We start from the raw sequence: 10,057 nt of genomic DNA on the forward strand, positions 1-10,057 counted from the left end.
AGCCTGACCAATCTGAGCGAAGTGACACCTTTTACTTTCACGACGCCTGATAAAATTTGAATCTTTTTTTTTTCACTTTAATGCACAATCCCTCAGATTTCCTGTGTTTCTTAAAAGTGACTAATCTTTCTCCAGTGAAGCAAGAATCAACTAGTCAATTCTAATCGAACGCAGTCGTGAGAGAATGAATATTTCGCCACAGTCTGATCGTGCTCGTACACGACTGTCATCACGGGTCCTCTGATGTCACCCTGCTTGAGGCGAGACAGTCCTGTCGTCCGTGCCTCCAGCATGAGAGCTGATTTATCGTGTGCTGTTGGCTGTCATGCCTTCAGTGCACCAGCGGATGGATATGCCCTGCAGAAGTGCAGCTGCGTCTTGTGACATCCTGGTGTTTTTCCAAATCAGAATTGCGTCCGTGTTAAATCTGCATAACTCGCTGTCAACCCACATGTCAAAACAACATTGTTCCTCTTTAATTTTACAGCCCGGGTGATACGATTAACCAACATTTTAACATATTTATACATTTGACGTCGCTTCTGATGATGATGATGGAAATATAAGTATTTAAATCCGTTTTAACATGATGAATCTAGTCTCAGACGCTTCATAAGCGTCTTAAATTTAACTTCTGTTAAACACTGATTTTCTTTTGCTACTTCTATTGTCATGTTTTTATTTTTGATTTGTTTATGAGCTAAGTTTGAACATGTAAATGACTGAAAAAACCCTGATCCATATCAATAGACATTAGCTGACTAAATAATAATAATAATAATAATAATAATAATAATAATAATAATAATAATAATAATAATAAGCTATATAAAAGATAAGTTTATACATCACCAAAAGACCTATTACCTGATAACTGATTAACGTTATACTCAAACTTGTCATCACATAGATCTTGCAGGGTTCCTTCATTTATAATTTTCTTCCTTTTACAGAATAAAACTTCTAGATTTCTCAAATTATTTTACGCCATCAAGTGACAAATAAAAGAGTTCCCTATGAATTTACACAAAAAAAAATGTCTAACTGCTCAGAAAAAAAAAAGACAGGTAGTAACCAATGAGCAAACATGTAACAGAGAAAACCAAAGGATGGAAAAACAATGAGGCAATTAAGAAACAACTGGACAAACAAACAGAGAAGCCAATAAACAAAATGGAATAAATGAATGTTCACTGATTGTTGGGAAAGTAGTTGATGTTTTCTGACAACCACTCATCAGATTTGAGTCTGCAGAGGAGGTGGAAAAAATATGCAGGTTATCTGTAGCTGAGAACCGGATGTCGACTTTAAAACACAGCTAAGAGGAATTGTGACTGACGCTTCTTTTTTGCACAGAAACTCCTGAAAATAACCTCCAGCATTTTTCAACTGAGGGATGACTTGTGTGAAATATGTCAACCTCGGTCTATCAGGCTGCAGGCACAAACCGGCTCCAACACGCCTGAACCTCCTGAGTTGCAGACAAAGCTCCACTGTTTTAAGGAGACTTTTAATGAGGAACGTTTGCTTCTAAGTCGCTAAAACGCCATGGCAACGGACAATTCCTCAACCATATATCTTTCACAGGTTTGATCTAATTAAAAGGGTAGTGAAGGATAGCTGTGTAGCGATACAATCAGCTCAGGAAACGAAATGACAAATGACATTGGGTTCACAAGAACAATGCTTTCTTCACAAAAGTTGAAATCTAATGTCAAGATTTCACAAATCATGTTTCACAAGGCATTCTCTGTTATTGATGTGAAATAATTTGACCTATCCTAGATTATTCTAAAGCACTAAAATTGCCTTTTTTGTGTTGTTCACAAATAACTTAAAAAAATATGTTGAGTATACAAAAATTAGTCTAGTTATAATGAAGCAAATAGTATTACAAATAGCATCAGCTAATGTTGTGTTACAGTAAACTGATAAGAAACTTTAGAGAAAAGAATTTAATGCAAATTGAATGAATGAATTTCGATAGGAGCGGCCATCTGCTCTGTGAACTTATAAAACCGTGTATCTGAGGACAAAGCTGCATTCTTCCCTCCCACCATCTGAGAAAGGAGACCAGCACAGAAAATAAACTAACATGACCTTGAATTGTTTCAGATCTGACCCTCTTCTAGCATTTCACAGAACCAACACAATTCACCCAGATTCCTCTACAGCGATTTTTTTTTTTTAAATTATCAAACAAGTTGATGCAAAGGAAATGACCAGCCTTCATTTCTTATGAGACAAATAGGTGAAATTAGTCAAAAATGATTGCAGTAAGCTCAGTAAAACTGCTGCAGCCACTGTATAAACTCAAACAAGGGATGGAAGAGATTCAACCAATGACTCAGACTCTCTTTGGTAGACCAGAGGCTTAATGAGTCACTGGGAGCTGTAGATAGACGTTAGAATGTTTCAAGAAATCATAAGAAACCAAACCACACTCAGTGCTGCGCACAACAAGATGCAAGCTGAGACAAAACAAAGGCTGGACTTCTGCTTGTTGTTAATTCTTTCTCCATGGTCAAATTGCTCAACACTGGGATGAGATGTAGCAAAAGGAAGAATCTGGCGCTTTGTTTTCTAACATTTACTCCACAGACAAGTTTGATGCAACACAAAGACACAAATAAATGTTAAGTAATAATCCTTGCAAGGATTTCTACTGTGAATCAAAAACAGCTGCTGTTCATAAGAGCGCATGGCGATGCATAAGGGAGTGGCGGTAAGGACTGCTGCAGGGCTGTGTTTGCCAGAGAGAGGGCGGTTCTGCAACAACCAGTAGGCTGCAGCCGTTACGCTCCCATCTGGACCAATAACCGCAACCAGGGAGCGCAGTGCAAAACAAGCCAAGATGTTTGCAAAAGCTTCCAAGCATTCGTCCGCTCAAGTTCCAGCGACCTCTCCTGAACTGGTCTGCATGGAGACGAGTGTCTGCTCTGCATCCTGCAGAACGTCAGGTGCTGCGGAGGCGTGCTGTATGTCATGTTTACAATCAGGGAGTTTGCACAATACCACATGAACAAAGAAACTCCTAGTAATGACATGTTGATTTTGGAAGCACAGATAGACTCCTTTACTGCGATTTTCTATTTTTTTGTCTTTGGTTCCAATTCTTCTAAGCCTCTTGTATTTGTCGATAAAACAATATAAAAATCTCTCAGGTTTAAGCTCATTAATTCATAACTAGCATAAAAAAATACTTTTAATGAAATTATGTTAACAACTGCAAAATCTGCAAAACTGAAGTGGTGTTCAAGATGCAAACACTGACTGCAAGTAAAATGCCAAACAAAAATATGTGATTTACGCTAAAAGTGACAAATTCATGCAAGTAATTTACACAACTGTGGTCAATGGTATTAAATAAAGATTGAATGCATCAACCACAGGTACTTATAATGTAGTCATAATAATTATGTTTAAAAAACATATTATGACCTTGAATACCTTTGGCAGGTTTTCGAAAATCTTACATGTTAAATAAGAATCTGCACTTTCATATGAAGACAGTTTACACTTTAATGTCACTACTGCCAATATAGAATGCTAAATAAAGTCAGTTCCAAACACTTTTTTTGTTTCTTATAAGTAATACTTTGTTTTACAGTGGCTGTTCTTTCAGACAGGTTTTAAAATGTTCACAACTTCTAATACAAATGCTGGTTAGTGGTCATTCGCAGTGAGATGGATGTGCACAATAAGAATTTAAGTGATGTTGGTGATTATATTACCCACATCACTTATTATATATTATATATACTAAGACTTTTACTGACAGGTCAGACTTCCCAAACCTGGAGAACAGGAGTCGTCTGCAAAACTTTGCTTTGCATCATGCAAGAATGAAATGATGTTTCACTGCTCTATAAAGAATTCAATGGCGAATAGTCATTTAGCGATCTCCTCTTGTCTATGAGTAGTTTAAAGGGTTTTTTCTCAAACTGACAATCAGTTTATCATATATTCATAAGCATACTCTGCTTCAAACTGTTATTGAGAATTTACAGAGTACCCTTATTGTGCTCACTGAACCTTTTTATCTCAGCTGAGAGAACGCAGAAAAAGGTTACAAGAAATCCCAGCTAAGGGAGAGTAACTTCCTCCAACCTACTTGTCAGACGCGAAAGTTTTCTTTGTCAAATCTCTCATTTGATGAGATTAAAAGAAGTTTCCTTGTCCAATTGCCCCACTTTCTGCACACAGACATTTTCATTTTCACATTTTTGAAGGTTTGAAATGTTTGGACGCTGCGTAATAACCTTCAGATCTGTTTTGATGTAGGAAAGTGACACAGGCAGTCTGGGAGGTGGTGTGGATGGACTTGTTTTATCAGCTGACAGCAATTACACTGAATTAAAACATATTGTTTTCTTGAACTGTTTAAACATGTTTTCAACCTGCTGGTGTCTGGATAAGAAAACAACCATAGATATTAATTAGATAGAAGACTTTTTTATGAAGGGAGGACAAAAGGGTGTAAATGAAACCAATGATGTGGAAAAAGGAGGAGCTCAATTAAGGAGCAAACTAAGGAAGGAGAAAAGGAATGAAGGAAAGAAGAACTACAACAAACCAATTGAGTGAGGACAGAAACAGAGACTGAAGAAAAGAAGCACAGACTTTAGGGAAAATGTGAAGAAGCAAACACATAGCATTTAGATAAGGTGATATCCAAACTTATGCAGACCTGGAAAATACTTCAATCAAGTTTCATCCAGTTCTATACATTTCCAGACTGTGTGCTAACAATCCAACATGCTGTAAGCACTCCTCACAATCAAACAGATGAAGTTGGTTATTGATCCCCTAAACCTTGGGGTGTATTTAAAAATAATCAAATATCATGCAAATCTAAATCTAAACCTTTTGGATCAAAACAAGTTTTTAACTTTTATATGTATAGCCACAGCTTCTAAGGTTTATAAAAATATATATACATAGATTTTTACATATTTATTAAAACTGTCAATATGTCATGATATTGTAATATGAGGCAGATAATCTGTGACAAAAATCAAGCTCCCCCACTACTACTGTTGTCGTCTACAAAAATGCATCTCTCCAACTCACAAACAACCAATCTGAGCCAAGAGGAAAGTTTTAGCGCTGTCAATCACCCTTGTGCACACTGCTTTGGGATATCCATGAACCACAGTGAGTGAGTGCCATTAATTACAAATGGAGAGAACATGGAAAAGTGGGGAACATTCCCTGGATGAGCAGACCTACCATAATTAATCAACACAGCACAAAAGAACTGCAGGCCCAGTTTTCCTCAGTTAAGGTCATTGTCTATGACTGAAAGAATGAGTCAAGACAACAAGGTCATCTTTGGGAGAGTTCCAAGGTCAAAACTACTGCTGACCAAATATGACTAAAGGTCTTTTTCACCTCCCTCATAATTGTTGGTATTTCCCAAGATTTATTTTTCATAGTTTGTGGGAAATAACAGTCAACTGGGAATTTAATTCATTTACATCTGGGTTATTTTCATTAGTAAAATTAAAATAACCCAGAGGAAGAAAGAAGCAAATGACTTTCACATTTCAGGGAGAGAAAATGATAATGTTTATAAGAGCTGCATTGAGCTCGGTTTCTGTGAGTTTAAGATAATAACTTCAGTTTTGTTTCTGTTAAGCTGAAGAAAGCTTTAGTGCATCCATGCTTTGGTTTATTATAAGTAAGGCTGCAATGATTTATTGAATGATTCGAGTACCTTGATTATTAAGGCAATTTATCTGCTTGGAGGCTTTGTTAAATTATTTTCTTACTATTTAGCACACCGTGTTCCTGGCATGTAGTTTTAAGTCATAACAAGTCAAAACTTATGGGACATTATGGAAGACTGAACACAATGTGAAAGCTACAGTTTTTCAGGAGACAATTTCTGCAGGAGGATTTTTTTTTTACCTTGAAACCTGTTTAAGGTTTCAAAAAAAAAAGCATCTCACTGTAAAGCATTCATATGCCACCGCATTGCACAATCTCTGGCCCGTCCCTGGAGCGACAGGCACGTTTTCAAGTGATTTGTTTTCACCTTCTGCAGGAAATTGTCACTCTGAACTTATGTTCCTGGTCAGTAAGAACAGAGAAATTACCAATACTTTAGATAGACTTCTTCTAGAACACCTGGACCTGTGACCATCTACCTAAATTCCTCAGAAAATAAAAAAGTCTCATAAAGTCATAAGATTTTTTTTTAGAAATGAGGTAATATCTGCACTGCCTAATGGTATTTCTCCTGCTCAAGAAACTCCACTGGGCTGAAATGTTGGACAGTTTTTAAAAAATGTGTTGGTTTACTGCCAAAAAAAAAAAAACACAAGAAATCGGATTGTGGATTAACTGGAGCTGCTTTAGGGAATGATAGATGTGTTGATGTGTGAGAATTAGAGAATGGCATACAGATTTATGCACATTCCAGTCTCTGAGACAAAAACGTCCAACATGGGATGTATTTCCATTCGATTATTTTCACAGTCTGATCTGCAGATTACAATTTGGCTTATATAGAAGGAAAAAATGTGCTCTACTTGCAGCTGTCCAGCTCTACTTCGGCTACATTTTTTTTTTTGGTGAATTGTCCCAGCACACGGATCCGTGCTATAAATCATGGTGGATTTTATGAGGTTGAGCTTGACACATCCCGCTGAAACAAACCAACCCCAAACCATGATGCCACTGCCTGGGTGTACAAAATGATGCTTTGAACTTTCCTGAATAGTAATTGGGTGTCATTATCTGCGAGTCCCGAAATAATTAAACTATTTAAATCCCACTTGCAGATCTCTTGGACATGCATGCATTTCAATATCAACAGCGTCAAGACTTCTTTTAGTATCTTTCAGTCTGTTTTTAGGATGGACTTGATTTAATTGTAAGCTATTTTACATGGAGTTATTGTTTTGAAATTCTTCACAGAGATACAAATTTAAGAAGCTGCTACAATTTTTTTTTGTAAAGCCTTTTGTGTAAAGCCCTTCTACAGCTCTAACAAACTCTGTGTAAATAACTTAAACTTCAAAGCATCGTTGAAAAAGATTTTAATTATCTAAAACGTGTTCAGCAGAGCACACAGTAACTAAAAACGGGTCTGCGTCACTGTGAAACATGCAAGCATTAACCAATGAAAGAGCCCCGTTTTCACCAATCACAAACACGACATCCACAAAATGGTGTTGAAAAAGAAACAGGTGAAAATGAATTCTGGTAGCTGTACTTCACATGTTTTCTGGACAAAATTACTTGTGCTCTTTCAAATGACATACAGAACCTGCACTTTAGTGTGTAAAAAATAAAACAATGACTATAATGTGCGTTAACTAAATGTCCTGTGTAAAATATCCTACACATATAGTTACATCTGTGGAAATCCAATGTATGTCTGAATATGAATAAGTAGGTGTGAACAGGTGTGTGTATACAGCATTGAACAAAGGCTCAGGTCCAACAGTCAAAAGCTTCGGAGGTCATGTTGTACACACACACATTCAAATATGGTCTGAGCCTTTTTAATCCAGCCTTCCAGTCTGCTTTTGTGGATCTCATATTTGTAGATCTGTTTTTCTTTTTTGGCACCAGGCAACACTGTGTTGGCTCATTTGTTAAGGAATTGTACCTCACAAGAACAAAGGGGATGAAAAGATGTAGTTTATAAAATAAAAAATACTTATAAGCATTAGTTTGGGCAGATCATTGCTGATCTGTCAAATCCCTTCTACTGCATTTGCGTGCACAGACGATGAGAAGGCAAAAGTAACATCAAGTGATTCCTCATTTGTCAACCTTAGACATAATGAGTTAAACAATGTCTTGCACACAGCATAGTTCGAAGACAACTAACAAAACCTGAATGGTGGCATTAAAGGCTTCACTGGAACCGTCTTGTTTTCAGTTAGTAATTAGAGAGAGTTTAGAAGCATTTGTTTTGATGAATGACCTCTGAAGTTAATGTGCTCACGTTTTTGACCCAGCATTTCTCTGTACGGAGCCATGTTTTTAGCAACTACTTCTAGCTAACATATATGTATCCTTGGGATTAACATTATATTAGTCTTGGGCTTTTAATAAATTACATTGAATTTTCTTTTTTCAGCATGTAACGATCATATAGTAAACAGCTTTGACACTGATGGTTATCTGTAAAAGTTTTAGGATCGTCTATAAGGATCAAAGTTTTACTTACAGGTTCAAAGTCTGCAATATAAAACACATACATATAGCGCGATTGCTGCTATTGCTGAATTATACATAGACAATATTAATAAAGCCACATTTTTCTAACACTTTGAAACCCCATAGTCGACACCTTCAAGCATTTCCACAAGCCAAATTCCTTCTTAAGATATAAGCATAGATGTGGTATCATCATGCTGGGGCCTGTTGAACTAAGCATGCTAGTACTGAAAGCATAATTAAAATAGAGAATAACCTGTTAGCTATAAAATTCACACAAAATCAGCTCTTAGATAATTGAAACGCATGTTTGCTGAAAAGGAACAATGACCCCCAAGCAAATCAAAACTGGTTACATAATTGGAAAAGGCAAGAAACTCATGACATGTTTGACATCTCCTTTGTGTTAACTGTTCTCTTATGTTTTATGTTCACCAGGAAGCTCACAGCACAGGTTTCCCCACCTAAAAACATATGTAGGTTGTCTGTCAGCTCTGAATGACAAATCAGTGATTCATCACCCATTAAACAAAGGTTTTATAGTTGGAAATTTCCCCTAAAGCATGATTGTCATTTTTTTTAGAATTTATGGATTAAACTAAACTAACAGGACCAGAGTTCAAGAGAAAGATTACAGCAAATCTTTCATAACATCTTCCCCAGACAGTCAGAAAGATCAGATTTGAGCTCAATAAAGTAAAAAAAAAAAAGGATAATCTCCAAGAAGATTAGCATTATTAACAAAACAGATACGAATGGCAAAAAAGGAATATTATTTATTAGTTCAGTTATACAGAGAGACCACAGGAGATGTTTGCCGAAAAGGCTCAGCTTTATACAAACATTAAGCCTCCACACCCTCACCTAAACAACCAACAGCATAACTGAAGAGCATGACAGCATTATCTGATCTACCAGTGGCTCATTTTGAAACACTGTGCAAGTTTTCATACTGAAAACTTTCAGAGATCTTCAGGATGTTTTCAATATTCAGCTGTGAATGAAGGCCTGCATCACCACTCACTCAAACGCTGAACCAGTGCCAATCCCTTACTTTAATCAGAATGTTTGAACAGACTGTGCTATTCCATGCCTTACTGCACATGCTAACGTTTTGGTTTTTTTTACAGCAACGCAACAGTGTAACTCCACAGTTTTTCATGAACTTTTAAGTTACTGAACAGGCTCAAAACTATTCAAAATCACAGGAAAAAATTGGTTTAAAGTAATCTTTTTATTTAAGTAAAATGTTGCTTCTCACTGGAAGCAATATTAGTTTGTATCTGATGGAGAATGATGTTCTCCCTGTGCATGCATGGGCTTCTTCCCAAAGTCCAAAAACATGACTAGTAGTTTACTTGTTCTTTCTAAATTCTCCTTACTTATGAGTGAGTGTATAGTTATTCACCCTGTGAACTCTGTGCTACCCTGGAATGGACTGGCAACCTGTCCATGATGTACCCCTCCTCTCAGCCCCCCTCACAACCCTGAAAGGATAAGCGAGTTAGATTATGGATGGGCCTAAAAGCCAATATATAACCTGGAAGATAATATATTGGAAGTCCCCTTAAGAGACTAAGAAATACTTTATTCATATAAATCACTTCTTCTTTTTTTTCTTTTTTTTTTACAAGATTTAACCTAATTTAAAACATTGGAATTTTAATCTGATAGCCTGTCCATGTCCTTCTGATGTAATTCTCATCTCCCTTCAATGCTCCATCTGGGATTTCTCCAATTGAATTTCAACCGGGCCAATTAGTGAACAGAGGGAGGAGTTTTGAACAATTACATACATTTTCTGCACTCTTTTAGAATGGCAGTGGAGGAAGTGAAAGAAGCCACTGAGTTCATGCTGGCTTCACTTCCAAATATCAAA

At 36.7% G+C, this 10,057-nt stretch overlaps 1 protein-coding gene across 1 annotated transcript in view; it reads right to left on the reverse strand.

Annotated features, from left to right (window-relative positions):
* crybg1a (crystallin beta-gamma domain containing 1a) overlaps window positions 1-10,057 on the reverse strand; it is a 46,812-nt gene that overhangs the window by 34,756 nt on the left and 1,999 nt on the right. The window lies entirely within an intron of this gene.

The sequence above is a fragment of the Poecilia mexicana genome, unplaced genomic scaffold (assembly GCF_051168715.1).
Source record: "Poecilia mexicana isolate PSO_F unplaced genomic scaffold, ASM5116871v1 scaffold_22, whole genome shotgun sequence".
NCBI classification, from domain to species: Eukaryota; Metazoa; Chordata; class Actinopteri; order Cyprinodontiformes; family Poeciliidae; genus Poecilia; species Poecilia mexicana.